The 14,614-nt window shown below is 37.2% G+C and overlaps 1 protein-coding gene across 13 annotated transcripts in view; it reads right to left on the reverse strand.

Annotated features, from left to right (window-relative positions):
* The window catches only part of GRXCR1 (glutaredoxin and cysteine rich domain containing 1), a 339,725-nt gene that overhangs the window by 242,651 nt on the left and 82,460 nt on the right, over positions 1-14,614 (reverse strand). For 7 of the 13 annotated variants that reach the window (XR_009503453.1, XR_009503455.1, XR_009503462.1 and 4 more), the window contains one exon: positions 12,828-13,066. The exons of 2 other annotated variants lie outside the window; for them this stretch is intronic. The gene's annotated coding sequence lies outside the window, so the exon portion shown is untranslated. Of the gene's footprint in view, positions 1-11,609; positions 12,197-12,827; positions 13,067-14,614 lie in introns of those variants that run through there. 4 more of the 13 variants (XR_009503457.1, XR_009503456.1, XR_009503454.1 and 1 more) reach the window with 3 other exon arrangements.

Raw genomic sequence — 14,614 nt, forward strand, 5'->3', positions numbered from 1 at the left:
AGTCAAAGGACAATAAGCTATGAGCTGGAAGTTTCCCATAATATAAAGACTGCAATAAAAATTTAATATTCATTTGGGGAGAGAAATACATATTTCCTACTCTATCAGTTATAAATAAGTTTAGCTGCAAGTAAAGAAACCACGACTAAGAGTAGCTTAAACAGTTTCTTTTTTTCCTCACAGAACAAGAAGTTCAGGGCAAGGCAGTAGCTGGTGTTCACTGACTGCTCAATGACGTTATTGAGGATTCAGGAACTTTTTTCTCTTTGTTCCAGGGCCCTGGCCACAATAAAAGACCTTCCTCTCACCATTGTGGCCTCCAGGTCTCTAGATAGCTCCTGAACCAGCAGGCCTGATGTCAAGGAAAGAAGAGTGCGACTGGAGAAAAATAATAAAGAACAAGACCAAAGGGGCCTTCCCGTGTGCCTGTCCCTCCTTATCAGAGAAGCCATGGCAGCTGGGACACCTCGCTCAGCCCGCTTGGGCTTACATCTCATAGGCCAGTACCACGTTCCCTAGGGAGAAGGGCTTGTGTATGGGGATGGCGTGGTAAACCACCATGTTCACCACAGTCACATTTTTAAGAGTTCTTTTTATTTTGCCTGGGGTCACACTTTAATGAAGAGGACAACAGCTGTTTTTCTCTTGGCAGTCATATTCCAGTGATCTGGCAGCAAGCAGAAGAAAGATTTTCCTATACATGAAATTTTGTTCAGGGGTAAATATATTTAGTCTTGCTATTATACTCATTCATTCAAAGATACATTCCAATTTACATGAGGTAGATATCATAATCGAATGCAGAGCAGGCCCTTGAAATTCCAAAATGCAAGCACAACACATGAAAATTTTCCAATTCTGCCAGGTCCTTACAGTTTAAAATGTAAAACACTAAGCTGTTTGCTGCAAGCAAACTTGACTCTTCATAAATTTAATTTGTCATCTAAGTCTCACAACAGAAATATTTGCCCCTGTGTATACTCAGTGAATACAACTGAAGATGAATATCCTCATTTTCTCTTACGAAGACTCAGGAAAACACAGGTTTGTTAGGCAAATTATGCACTCTTTCCAGGCTCTCTGGACAATAAATATAATTCAAATTTAGTATCCCTGATGATTAGCATATATATACACACACACACATATATATATATATATATATATATTTTTATATATATAAACTATATATATGAGCATATATATAAACTAGTATACATATGATTAGTATATATATTTGTATATATAAACTATATAAATAAGTATATATATACTAATACATATATGATGATTAGTATATATAAACTAGTCTTTACATATATAAACTAATATATTACTATATATAAAAATATATAATATATAATAAATATTAGTTTATATACAGTAAACTATATAAACTGATATATATGATGATTTATATATATAAATAAATGAGTATACTAGTTTATAAGCTATATAAATAAGTATACATAGATATAAACTAGTATATATAAACTAGTATATATATTAGTATATATAGTTATATATATAAACTATCATAGATAAAGGTTTCTGGGAGATAAAGTTTCATAAATTCATAGCACAGTATAAATAGCATTTATCATGTATTTTAATAATTACATATAGAGAGTATATATACATATATAGCATTCATATATTCTCAGGGGGTGTAAAATATTAGACTATAAGGATATCTACCAAATTTACCAAGCTATTAACAGTAGTGCTCTTTTCTGGGTGGTGGAATAAAGGTATTTTGTGTTTGGGGCACGTGCACGCATGCACACTGGCACTTTACTATGGCTATATGATTATTATTAACAAAATTCTTATTACGTTATATTAAAAATGTTTGCATGTCAGTCTCTCCCATTAGCTGTAATCTCTATAAGGATTCAAGGATCTTGTCACTTATTTCTATATCCATACTTTCCAGAATAGTACCTGGAAATTAGTAGGTGCTTGCTGTTCTCAGAATAAATTAATGGAAGAATGAGTTTGATTTGGGACTTTCTCATTCAGGTCAGTGTCTGTCCATTCGTTCAAGTACTCTAACCAGGATTGGATGATCCACGTTCCTGTGCTTGTGCTAATATGTTAGAGGTGCTTCCAACTAAAAACTGTCACTTGCCATCTGGTTCTACAAGCATGAAGTCACTAGCCACTGTAGTCGCTGACCTTCAACATACCCTGAAAGGAGTTCAAGGTGAAGATCAGGAATGAGGCTCTCCGTGCTCTGGGAAAAACTGGCAGAACAGGCCATCAGATAGATATTTTCAGGAGAAGATTTTATGAGCCCAATTTCTTGCATCTTCTCATACCTAGAAAAGCACTAAAATCATTAATGGAGACATCTGGCTCCTCATGACTAGCAGCAACCTTCTGCCAAAATGTGTGCTTGACTGCATGTATCCACCTTCACTAAAATCACGTACATACTGACCTTCCCCCCACCTCTTTGGAGCAGTTCCTCGGAGCTATCTGAATGGCTGTCTCTGGGCTATCGTCCTCATTTGACCCCAAAGAAAACTTAACTCACAACTCTCATGTTGTGCTTTTTTTTTTTTAAGTGCTAACATTTTTAAAAGAAAACAAAAAATGAATCACTTAATATCCTTCAGATGCCCCTGAGAATAACATGACTTCACATTCCTAACATTGCCTTAGGTCCCATGATCATATAGAAGTTGATACCAAATGCTGACCTATCACTATTGAGAATCCCATCTAAAACTGCCTTCAAGTACTGCTGCCAGATGCCAATATTGACCTGGACCATTCATTATTTTATTTTTTTATTCAGAAAAAAAGCAGCATTTTTATCAACATTTCTTAAAATTACTTGGAAGTAAAAGAACTACTTTAAAACATAAAATGGTCAGGTCTAAGATTTGATTTGATTTACAAACTAATAAATTAGTCTGTTGTTCTTTCCTGGATGCTTGTAGAAGAGACAAAACTCCTGAGTCAGAGAAAAAGGGTTTTGTTACTCATGGCACAGCAAACAGCTGGAGCATCAGTATATTTACAATGGTTCTTCTTGCCCCCAGATCTCACAAGGAGATGGGGAGGGGGCCAGATGGATGCTATACATGCAGAGTATGCGCATCCCACCTGAGAAACGCTGAGATTGGGGAATCCACCACTTTTATAGAAAGGAGTGAACTAGCTTACTCTTTGTGTGGGTGTAGAAGGAGATATCACCTCATCTCTCAAGATTACCAACTGCATAAACAGCCCTGAAAAATGGCCCCAGTAAACAGCAGTTAGGGCCTTACAATCTTAGCACACTCAGCAAGATATAAAGGACAGCAAGTGGCCTACAAAAGACTATCTCTCCCACAAAACTATTATTATATAAGCACAAATAAATCATCGACCAAAATTTGCAAATTTTTATTTATTCTGCAGAGAACACAGAGCAAGCCTATTTCGATGTACTTCAATGCTTGGGTTCCGCTTGGCTTTTATCCCCACCTACTATGACTAGAGCAAAGAGTTGGTGAATGGAATACAAGAAATGAGGCTGCGGCAGAAATCAGGGTCAGAGGATGAAGGGTTTTATGTACCATGATAAACACACTGGACTTATCCAAAGAAAACAGGAGCTATTTGAGGGTTCAAAGTGAGAGATTCGATTTGCATTTTATATAAATGTCATGGAACAGGCAAATATAGAGGCAGGAAGGCTAATTTGGAGGCAGTTGAATGATTGTGGCCTGACCCAAAAAGTAGGAGTTAGGATACAGATAAGAATAGACTTGAGAAATGTTTAAAAGGTAGAACTGTCTCAATTTAGAGTTTAATTGTATACAAGAGGTGAGGAAGAAGAATTTAAGAAAATTGTCTGTTTCTGCCTTAAGCAACCATGTCATGGTGGCACTCCTCCCTAATGTAGAAAGCACAGAGCATGCAGCAAATGAGGGAGTGAAAGCATTTTGTTCTTTTGATACTATAGGGAGTCTGAGACGTACTGGGACATCTGAGATGTTCGACAGAAGCTGGATATGCAGATCTGGTGCTTGGGAGATAAAGCTAGGCTTGTGCCATGGAACTAAATGGTAATTGAAGTCATGAAAGAGAACAAGATCATGTCGGAGTATATGAAGAACAAGAAGAAAAAAAAAAAAAAAAGTTCAGCTGAGAACCCTTGAAGCACAACCACTCAAAGACAGTCAAAAGATTTAGAATTACAACCAGAAAGAAGAAAATCAAGAATGCAGGACACCATGGGAGCTAAAAGAATATTTCAAGAAAAGAGACATCATTGTCAAGTGCTATGGTGAACTCGAATAACTTCAGAACTTAAAGTGTTTATTCGACTGAATAAGGAGGTCTTGATTTACATTGATATGAGCAGTTTCATTAGAATCGGAGGAAGAAATCCTGTCAATAGAAAGAGAAGTCGAAGTGAGTTGAAAAAATGACAAATGTGTGTGTACATAGGCAACTGTTTCAAGAAGTGTAAAGTATAAATGCAAACAGAGGAAACTTCCAGGGTTTTTTTTGTTTTTTAATGAAAGGAGAGATTTGAATATGCTTTAAATGAACATAGGAAAAAACCAATAGGTAAGGGCAGATTGAAGATGTGGGGATAATACAGGAGAGATAGTCCAAAGAGATGCTAAAGTAGAATTTTCAAAAAGATAAAATCAGGACTCTCATGCAAATATAAAATGAACATGTATCAAAGATGGCCTTCAACTCACTAAACAAAGAGGTAACTCATAAGATATTAAGACCAGCTTAAAGTGATTTGAATAGCTGATTTATTTATAAGTAATTTAATATGGAAATGTAAGGATAAGATTGCTCAGTAAGTGCAAAATGATTAATATCCTGCAAAGCAAAAAACTGAAGCCTTTGGAGTTATCTTTTTACAGAAGAGAAAATGTGGACAGACCATATTTACATCACTATAGGGCAAAATGCATAAGTTAACTATGCATGTAACTTCACTAAGTCATAATAAATTGTGAGGTGAACAAAGTACATTCCCTTAGATAATCCTTGCATGGACCTGTAAAACAATGACCCCATATGATAATAAAAGGACATTCTGTTCACCTTTTGGTGTTATTTACAAGTTCTGAACAATTTTTCTCAAGAGAGAGTAGTTGCTAAGGAAGTAGGAAAGGAAGTTTATCTTCAAGGTCTTGGCAAGTACCAGAAACACTCAAAAAAAAAAAAAAGTGAGTTAATGAACAATCCATTTATGAAATTATGGACAGAATCAAGAAAGAGAAAGCAAAAATGGTGAAGGGACCCTGGGATCAGCACAGTAGCTCCACTAGGTCTGATAACGGAGCAAATGGTTACCATGACCCTTTGAGACCTAAAGCTGTAGACACCAACTGTGGACTTTGATGGAGGAACACATCCAGTGGCAATCCCTCAGCCTGAGGAAGATAATAAAGGAAAGAATATCCCTCATCATTTTCCTGCTCTCCGATCTCTGGTGACTTCCATTGGCGAAATCCAACCTGATACCAGAGGGCAAAGGAGCCTTTATGTAGGTCCTATAGCTCACTCTCCTGGGACATAAAGCAATGACTGATCAATTGGTACTATACCAAAAGGATCCTCTTGATAGATTCTAATATTCATGGATGTAGTGTCTCATCACATTCTGATTACAAATTAATACATTCTTTTATTGCTTCTCAGGAAAGGAAACAGATGGCAAATGGTTATGATTGGAATAAATCCATTTGTAAGCTATGATGTCCAAGATTATTTCAGGTCAATGTGAAATCAATAAACTTTGTATTCATATCTATATAATTTTTTCATAAATTAACCAAATTAGCAAAACTTTCTCAGTGTATCAAATGTTGTCATTAGTTCTGAGAAAAGGAAATATGGTAACTAGCAACATTCCATGACACTAACATGGTCTGTTAATTAACAAATATTTGAAGAACTCTCATCTATTTATCAACTGAAAGGGGGAAGTAGTATATGCTATTGCTAATTGTTTTACTAGGAATATCAGCTGCATCTATGTTGCATCTATGTTGTATTCTTCAATACCTATGTCATAAATCAATTAGAAACCTAAAATGAAGAGTTCCTCAAATGTGGAAACATAAAGCATAAACTCTTAGTTTTGCTTTACAGATAAGGTCATAGAAAGATTAAGTGGTTTACAAAAGCTTTTATACAAATTCTAATAGCAGCATTATCCACAATAGCTAAAAAGAGGGAAAAGCTCAAATATCTACCAACTGCTAAATGGATGAATAAAATGTGGTATATCCACATAATGGAATATTATTTGGCAATAAAAAGGAATGAAGTACTGATACATGCTCTACCAGGGATGAACCTTGAAAACATTACATTAAGTGAAATTTATATGAAATGTCCAGAATAGGCAAATCTATAGAGACAGAAAGTAGCTTAGTGGTTGCCAGGTTTGGGGGCAGAGTGAATAAACAGTGACTGCTAATGGGTATTAGGTTTCTTTGGGGATAATGAAATGTTCTCAAGTTAGATTGTGACAATTGTATAATTCTGTGAATATACTATAAAGCACTAAATTGTATACTTTAAATGAGTGAATGGTATGAAATGTAAATGATGTTTTAATAAAGCTATTTTTAAAAAGTAAAAATTGTCTTGTTCAAAATTGCAGGAATAATTAGTGAAGTCAGAACTGTAATCCACACTTTCCCAACCAATACAATTCTTTTTTCTCACCTTGCTGTTGTCTTGTGTGTAACACAGTTACTTTTTACTCCCTTATTTTCTGAAAATCTTCATTGCTTTTTGGCCACTTTTGTATTTTTATTTAGTTCTCTTTCTTTCCTCCCATTTCTTAACTTCCTCAAGAGCTCTCACACTGTCCTTCCCAGCTGTTAAATGACCTACATTTTAATGATCACGACTCAGTTTTATTTCTTATGGCTGCACATCAGGGTGACTTCTGATAATATTAATCTAATTCTTCCACAAAAGAGACATTTGGGACTAAGCATATGAAACTTGATGGGCAAGACTTTCGAGAAGAAGATGACTTTAGCAGGATGTGAGCAGCAGGTGGGAAACCACTGAACAAAAGAATGATTCTGTTGCTGGAATCTTATTACATTCATAGAAATGAGAGACTTGCAAAGGTTGTTTAACTTGATACTATTACCCGGGAGATTGACTTACAGCTGGTGTGTGAGAAATGCCATTTTCCAGATGACTTCCTCTCCTGTTACAAAGTCTGGCTATGGCCCCTGCAAAGTGCTGGATCTGCTCCATGTTTGGGTGTTTGAGACACTTGTCTTTCCCCTCTGTGCTGACTTTTTCCACTCATCTTTTTTTAATTTTAAGTGTTCTACTGTAGGAAGATTAATTCTTCTCCATTGAGTTCCAGGTCTTTTTGAATATATGTGCAGCCATTGTGATAATTCCAACTGGGTCAGAGAGAAGGCATAAGGTAAATGGTAGTACACACTATTAAAGAAAGCCACAAGGTAATATATTGTCTCTCTCTGCAGTACATGACTGGATAGAGTCCTCAAATTTAAGAAATAAAAATGGACATTTCCTTGTCCATTATTGTCAATCTCTAGAAATGTCATTAAATGTGATTAACAGGTGATTTTTTTCTTTTTTTCCAAATGAAAATGTCCAGTGTGAATCTTTCACTGGTTTAAATTGTAAATTACATTTTTTTCCCCATTTTTAAAGACATTCTCTGGTGGCTTTAAGCAGCTTTTATTCACTTACTGTCCATGGTTATTCATTTTCCATTAATCCTGAATTATTTGGGGGAATCGCTCAACTTTTATGGGAAAAATATGTTAATATTGGTAAGTTCGTGTCTTTTAACCTAACACATAGCAGTAAATATATAGTACAACTTGTTATAAGTTGTGGAGGGAAGAGGAAAGAAAGGAGAAGACAGAAGATTGCTCTGGTTACAGACATAGTAGAAGTAACACCCCAAAGTGAAGCCTTTGTGACACTGTCATATTTCACAAAGTTAAAAGGGTAGGAGTAGGAAGCAAACAATGTTAGTTGCCTACCCATCTTCTCCCTTCTTTCTTGCTAACAGAAGCCCACTGTGTTTGGGTTGACAGTGTGCCCAGCCCCAAGGACTGAATCATGGGTTAGTCTTGCCAATAATGATTTTAATGTCTCCTTTTGATTCCTTCTTATTTGGGATAATGGTATGTCATAATGATGCTTAGAACTTCAGCAGCCATCTTGCCACCATGATGCAATAAAGGAGGACAAAAATTAAATGTGCTTAATAACAGAAAGGGTCAAAGAAATTGGGTCTTTGATGACATCACTGCACTGATGAACTAGATGTCCTGCCTCCTCCAGACTCTTTGTAATATAAGAGAAGAAAGATGTCTCAAATGATCGTTGGGTGTTTATTAATTGCAGACCTACGCATCCTAACTGAAACAGTATCAGAGCATTTTCATACCATCAAGAACATATATGATGCTCAAGATTATAAGAAAAGTTAAGCTTTTGATCAGGCTTAAATAATAGAAGCATTTCATCAAGCTCAACTGCCCTCTCCAAGTGGGTGAGGCAGTTTATTTTCTCAGATATGCCCTGCTGTTTGATGAGATGATCTTACTTTATACTCTTTTTTTAAATTTATACTTCTGGTTATCACTACACACAGCATAGAAGACATACCTAAGTACCTAAAAGGAGAGGGCACATTTCATATTTACAGACAAATCCTGGTTGCAGAGCAGAGCTGGAGCCTAGGAATGTGTAGCCATGCTAAATAATATGCATCCTATTCCCTTTGCCCATCTCCCACTCATACCTCATCCACACACTTTAATTCAATAATGAAAATAAATAGTATAAAAAAAGTGCCAACACATTAAACACAGTTTTTATACATCTGTCTTGATTTCCTGAGTAGGGAGTTTATAATAGAAATACAATGACTATGGCCTTCTATCATTTTTCTCTTAACACTTTGATCTGCAGAGTTCTTAGGAACAGAAAGATGGTCTATCAGAATCATTAACTGGATGATGTTAAGCTTATAGTCATGCAGCTAGTAGTTGCTGAGCACCTATAACGTATCAGGGTTTCTATTAAGTCCTGAGGTGGAAGGCGTGATTACCACCATCAGTTTCTCACAGATGGGAATAAAACCTAGTTATGTACCCCCAAAATTGCATCCCATTGTGGTAGAGTGCTATAACAAAGATTTGGGGACAGAGAAAAGAGATGCAAGACTCAGATGGGGGTGGTTGGGAAGGCTTAGGATGGTAGAAACTCGCACTGAATCTTGAAGGACTAAGTGGAACCTTCTAGATGAGGAGAGAAGGATATTTACCAGCAGTTGGAACTGGATGTGCAAAGATAGCAAGGTAACAGAGAAGCAAGCAGCTAATTATGGCAGGCTCAGTGAGGGATCCACGTGAGGGAGAAGGAGCAGATGGGAAGGGAGGGAATTTTTGTCTATATGAAAGTTTAACACCAAAGGAGATAGGAAGACCTTGGGGGATTTTAGGCAAGGAAGTAAAAGATCATTCTGGCGGCTTAGGATAAAATGAATTAAAATGAAGAGAGTCTGGAGGTAGAAAGAAAATAATTCCAACAAACAATTACAACAGTGGCATTGGGTATAAATCAAGAAATTTCAAGAGACAGTCTAAAGGATTTGGTGATCAATTGAATGTAAGGGTAACAGCTCCACGGAGGGTTTGAGGATAACTCACATATTCTGACAACCAACTGGGATGGACAGTTATGACATACTTTATGATATAAAATAAAAATGAGTTTTGTGTTTAGGGGAAGAAGGAAGCAACAAATATACTTTTCACAGTGTCGAGTCTGAGGAGCTTATGGTTTATTCAGAACTGTCCAAAAGATCAGAGGTTCCTTAGCTTCCAGATTTCACATACCAGCAAAATTTCCAAATAAACACGAGGGACCAATTTAAGACTGCCAATTTTTCATTTTGCTAAGTCAGGATACGTTTTTTAAAAAATCTATCCACTGACATCAATACTTCATTTTTATAAAAGGATATTTCAACACCAAAAACTGAGTGAATCTTAATATAAAAGGCAATTTATTAAATTACGTAAACTTGACTTCATTTTAAAACTGCGCGGAAAAGTCCTTCTTTTAAATTAATTAATTTATTTATTTGGCTGAGACAGGTCTTAGCTGCGGCACGCGGGATCTTCGTTGTGGCACATGGGCTTCTCTAGTTGCGGTGCACAGGCTTCTCTGGTTGCAGCGCGCAGGCTTCTCTCTAGTTGTGGCGCACAGGCTCCAGAGTGTGCAGGCTCAGTAGTTGTGGCGCGCGGGCTTAGCTGCCCTGTGGCATGTGGGATCTTAGTTTCCTGACCAGGGATAGAACCGCATCCCCTGCACTGGTGGAAGGTGGATTCTTAACCACTGGACCACCAGGGAAGTCCCAAAATGTCCTTATTTTTTTTCAGTTCCTCTTTTACCAACATAATCCTCATCACTGACTTACAAGAGACCACAAATTAGCACTAAAACCACTGAAATAGTTTGTACATATAGAGATTTGGGGTCCAATAGAGAAGCGTTAGTTGAAGATGTAGAATCATAAGCATATTATTTGAAATTGACAAAACAGATAATCATAAGTACTATTTATTCACCATCTTCTATGAGTCAAGCACTAATGTAAGGGCTTTACATAATTTCTCACTTCAAAATCTCAACAATTCTGAAAGGTAAGAGAGGGTAGTTCATTTACAGATGAAGAAATTGAGACTGAAGATATTAAGTTGCCCAAGATCACAAAGCAGAAAGTGGCAGAGCTAATAACCAAGATTTCTCTAACTTGAAGTTCTCTATTTTTAAGTGTGATGTTAAACTGCTACCTTGGAAAGAATATATAGAATGAGACAGGGCATCAAGGATGGAACTCTAAGGAATACTGACACTTAAGATGATGCTCCAAAAGAAAAGAGCCTAGAAAAGGAAAATAAATAGGGTCATGTGAAACAAAGGAGAGGAGAATTTACAAAAGAAATGTGTTGTCAAAAATTCCAAATATCATGGAGAAGGTAAATATAAATTAAATATGCATAAAAATTTTTATACAAATTGAAGTGAAAAAATTATACACTGTATTTTCTTTTAATAAAGTCTGTTAGTAATACTCATCAGTCCTGCTGACCCTTTCACGTGCTCAGCAGTCACTCAGTTACTAGAATTAGGAACTTACTCTACAACCATGTATCTAACCCCTTTTGCAAGTCGGAAACCAACCTGGACATCTTTTTGGTAGTGGCCCATTGTAAGGGTCTTAATCTGGATTACCTGAGCAGTTGGATTAGCTAGCATTTGAACTCCTGACCCTGGTACTTAAATAAATCTTTCAGGATCAAATCAAACCACATTCAAATTTATATAATGTCTCTTATTCAGGATAAGTTCCTCTAACTAGAAAGTTTTTTAAAGTGTAATTTGTAATTTAGGAACTATGGATGTAGAGTAATGTTTGCTACAATCTTATAGCCTGTTCTAAAATTTCGATTATAAAAGCTGCTTCTAACAGGCACAAAGATTTGAAATGCAATTACAATATGCTATCACCAGGAGGCACTGATACATTGATACCAGGGTTTGAATAATTAAGCCAATACATTGTATAAGTTTAAGACAATCACTTTTATTAAGTCCTAACAGAGATTTCCAATCATGAATTCTTTACCCCTTATATGCCTGTCATAAATTATTGCCTCTCAGGTCCAAATTCTTTCTATTTCCCTGCTCTGTGAAAATGGGCCCTTTAAATATTTTCCACTGTCAACCGTACCATGTCACACTTCGTCAGTAGAGATTGCTGGAGGGACATTACAGGGGGAAAGAGTTTTGCCTCCTGCTTCTCATGTGCTCACTTCTGCACAGACTTCTGCAGCACATGCCTAGTGCCCAGGTCCTACAGCTCAGGCAGCTTCCAGCACCAGGTTCCTACGGTGTGTCCAGCTTCTCCAGAGCCAGGTTCCTGCAGAGTGGTCAGGAGAAGAGTGACACCACCTTTGGGCAGTTTTGTAGCATTGCTTCAGGTGAGATACTTCCTCACGAACAACTTTCCCTGGATCGCTAGAGAAAGGCAGCTTCCTGAGAGCAGATTTCCAGCAAACTCCCCCAGGGTAGCATCACAGTGACTTTTCTGACATCCAGTGAGGACTGTGCCTTCTGCAGTAGGTTCCAGATCTCAATCCTGGAGTGTGGAGAGGGGGGGGATGAGTGGGAGCTCTTCCTTGGGTGATCTTCTCAGCCCTATGGATAAGGACTGCTCCTTATACCCATTATACTGTATTCTTTAGAGTTCTCTTTACTTCTCACCAGTGAAAGAAGCATTGCTCCAATCTCTTATTAGAGTTAGTGATTCTTTATATTAAATTTTCCCTGTCCAAGTTACTTCATGATTTTTCTCTCCTGATAAGATGCATACTGATAAAATCCAGTTACACTTACCTTTATTAAAATAACCAAAGAAATTAAAATAATAGTAACTCTATAAATTTCAAAGATGATAATTTAACATCACACCTTTTAAAGAAATAAATAATTCAAATAGTACCTTTCCCATGAAATATTAACTTTGCCAGTTCACCATGTTTCCCAAGAGGAAGTCAAACATCTTTTCTGGCGGGCTTTCCTTAACCTTAAATTTCCTCAATATTAAAGGAGGAAAGAGGAAGACAACTGAAAGAATCTTATTGAGAACCTATCACAGCCTAGAGGTCTATACATCTCGTCTGTCTGAATCCCACAATGACCCAAAGAGTAAGTGTTATTATTTCAATTTTAGTCAAGGAACTAAGACCAAGAGAGGTTAAATAACTCACCAAATATCATGCACCTAGTAAATGGCAGAGAGGATTCAAAGGCAGATGTGGCTGATTCCAAACTCCTTACTCTTCCCCACAGATGATTTTTTGTGTAACTGGCTCTCTTCTCTCTGACTCAGATACAGAAGGCGGCTCACTGGGATTGAACTGTTAATTTATGTTTTCATCCTCCTTGCTCTCAGAACAGATGCTTCTTCTCTCTGCATGCTTCCTAAGAAGAAGAAAGAAGCAACTACCTAGAAAGCAGGCAGAAAAAAAAAAACAGAAAAGCTTTCATGTGCATTTTCCCTCAGTCAAAAAGAAATATTTCTAATAATATAACAGGAGTGAAATTATACCCTCCCTTTTCTTTTTCCAATCAAAAGAGGCTATTTAGGTGGCAATCATATAATTAAACTTTAGCAACTTTAGCCCTAGAAATATTGGTTTATACTATATTAAATTTAGCATATTTTTCAAGTGTTGAAAAATAAAACAACTGTCAGCCCTAAATTCTATACTTCACAAAAATATCCTTCAGGTATGAAGGGAAAAAAAGACATTCTCAGATGAAGGAAAACTAAGAGAATCTGTTCCCAGTAGACTTACCCTTAAAGAATGCCTTAAAGAAATCCTTCAAACAGAAAGAAAATGACTTCAGAAAGGTAGAAATAACAACACAGTAGGTTAAAAAAAAAAAAAAAAGCAGGGAGGGGGTAAATATAATAGACTATCCTTCTTCTCATGGGTTTTTAATCATGTCTGGTGGTTGAAGCAGCAACTATAACACACCACCCCAGGGGGTGCTTGATGTGTGTAAAGGAAATAAATTTTTAAATGGGGAGAGTTAAGGGACTTAAATGGAAATAAGGTTCCTATACTCCACTTGAAGTAGTAAAGTATTTTTTCAGGAGATTGTTATTGCAGTTACACATGTTCATTGTAATACCTAAAGCAACCACTAAGAAAACAGTACATCTAAAAAAATGTTCAAGGAAGACAAAGGAGGACCTTTGTATCACATGTGAATGTCTGCTAGGAGAACAGACTTCAGAAGAGGAATCCAGCACTCAAGTGGACAGCATGACTGTCCACTTATTTATTTATATAAAGAAGCTTATATATTTAGCTTCTCTGGCAACTGAATAGTATAGCTATGAACTAGAATGGCCATGGTGGAAGAAATGGACCTTCACATGGGCCTGGAATCCTTCTCACCAATGCTAGTCTTGCTATTGCCACTGCTGAACGTCTAACTTGCCAGCAGCAGAGAACTACAGTGTGCCCCCAATATGGAACCATCTTTCAGTGAGACAGACCGGACTCTTACACTCTGGAAAGGGCAAATGTTCCATGCTACCCATGCTTGACCCTGGATTCCAGACAGGGCTTTGCCTGTCCTTTCCTGGCCACACTTCCCATCCAGCATCACCAAGGACTCACTCTGGATAGCCACGTGACTTTCGTTCCCAGTCGTTACTGTAAATGGGAAAGTATAGCAAGCATGACGTGAAAAAGACAGAGTGACCAAGAGGCTCACAACTCACAAATTAAGGATGGGGCCTGGGTCACCCCCACCAGGCAAACCACACGTTGGCAGAAATGCTCATCAATGGGCAGAGGAATTTAGAATTGGTAGTGGAGGCAGGAGGTAATGAATATTACACATGGCCTCAGGACAAACTGCAGCAGCAGCAGCAGCAGCTGGATTTTACCCCAGTAACCCTCTTGTAAGGTTTTCCAATCAGAATTCTCGAGAGGCTGTGCCTGAATGTAAGTGTATCTGAGTTCGAAGGGTAAACGGT

This window comes from Balaenoptera ricei, chromosome 5 (genome assembly GCF_028023285.1).
Source record: "Balaenoptera ricei isolate mBalRic1 chromosome 5, mBalRic1.hap2, whole genome shotgun sequence".
NCBI lineage: Eukaryota > Metazoa > Chordata > Mammalia > Artiodactyla > Balaenopteridae > Balaenoptera > Balaenoptera ricei.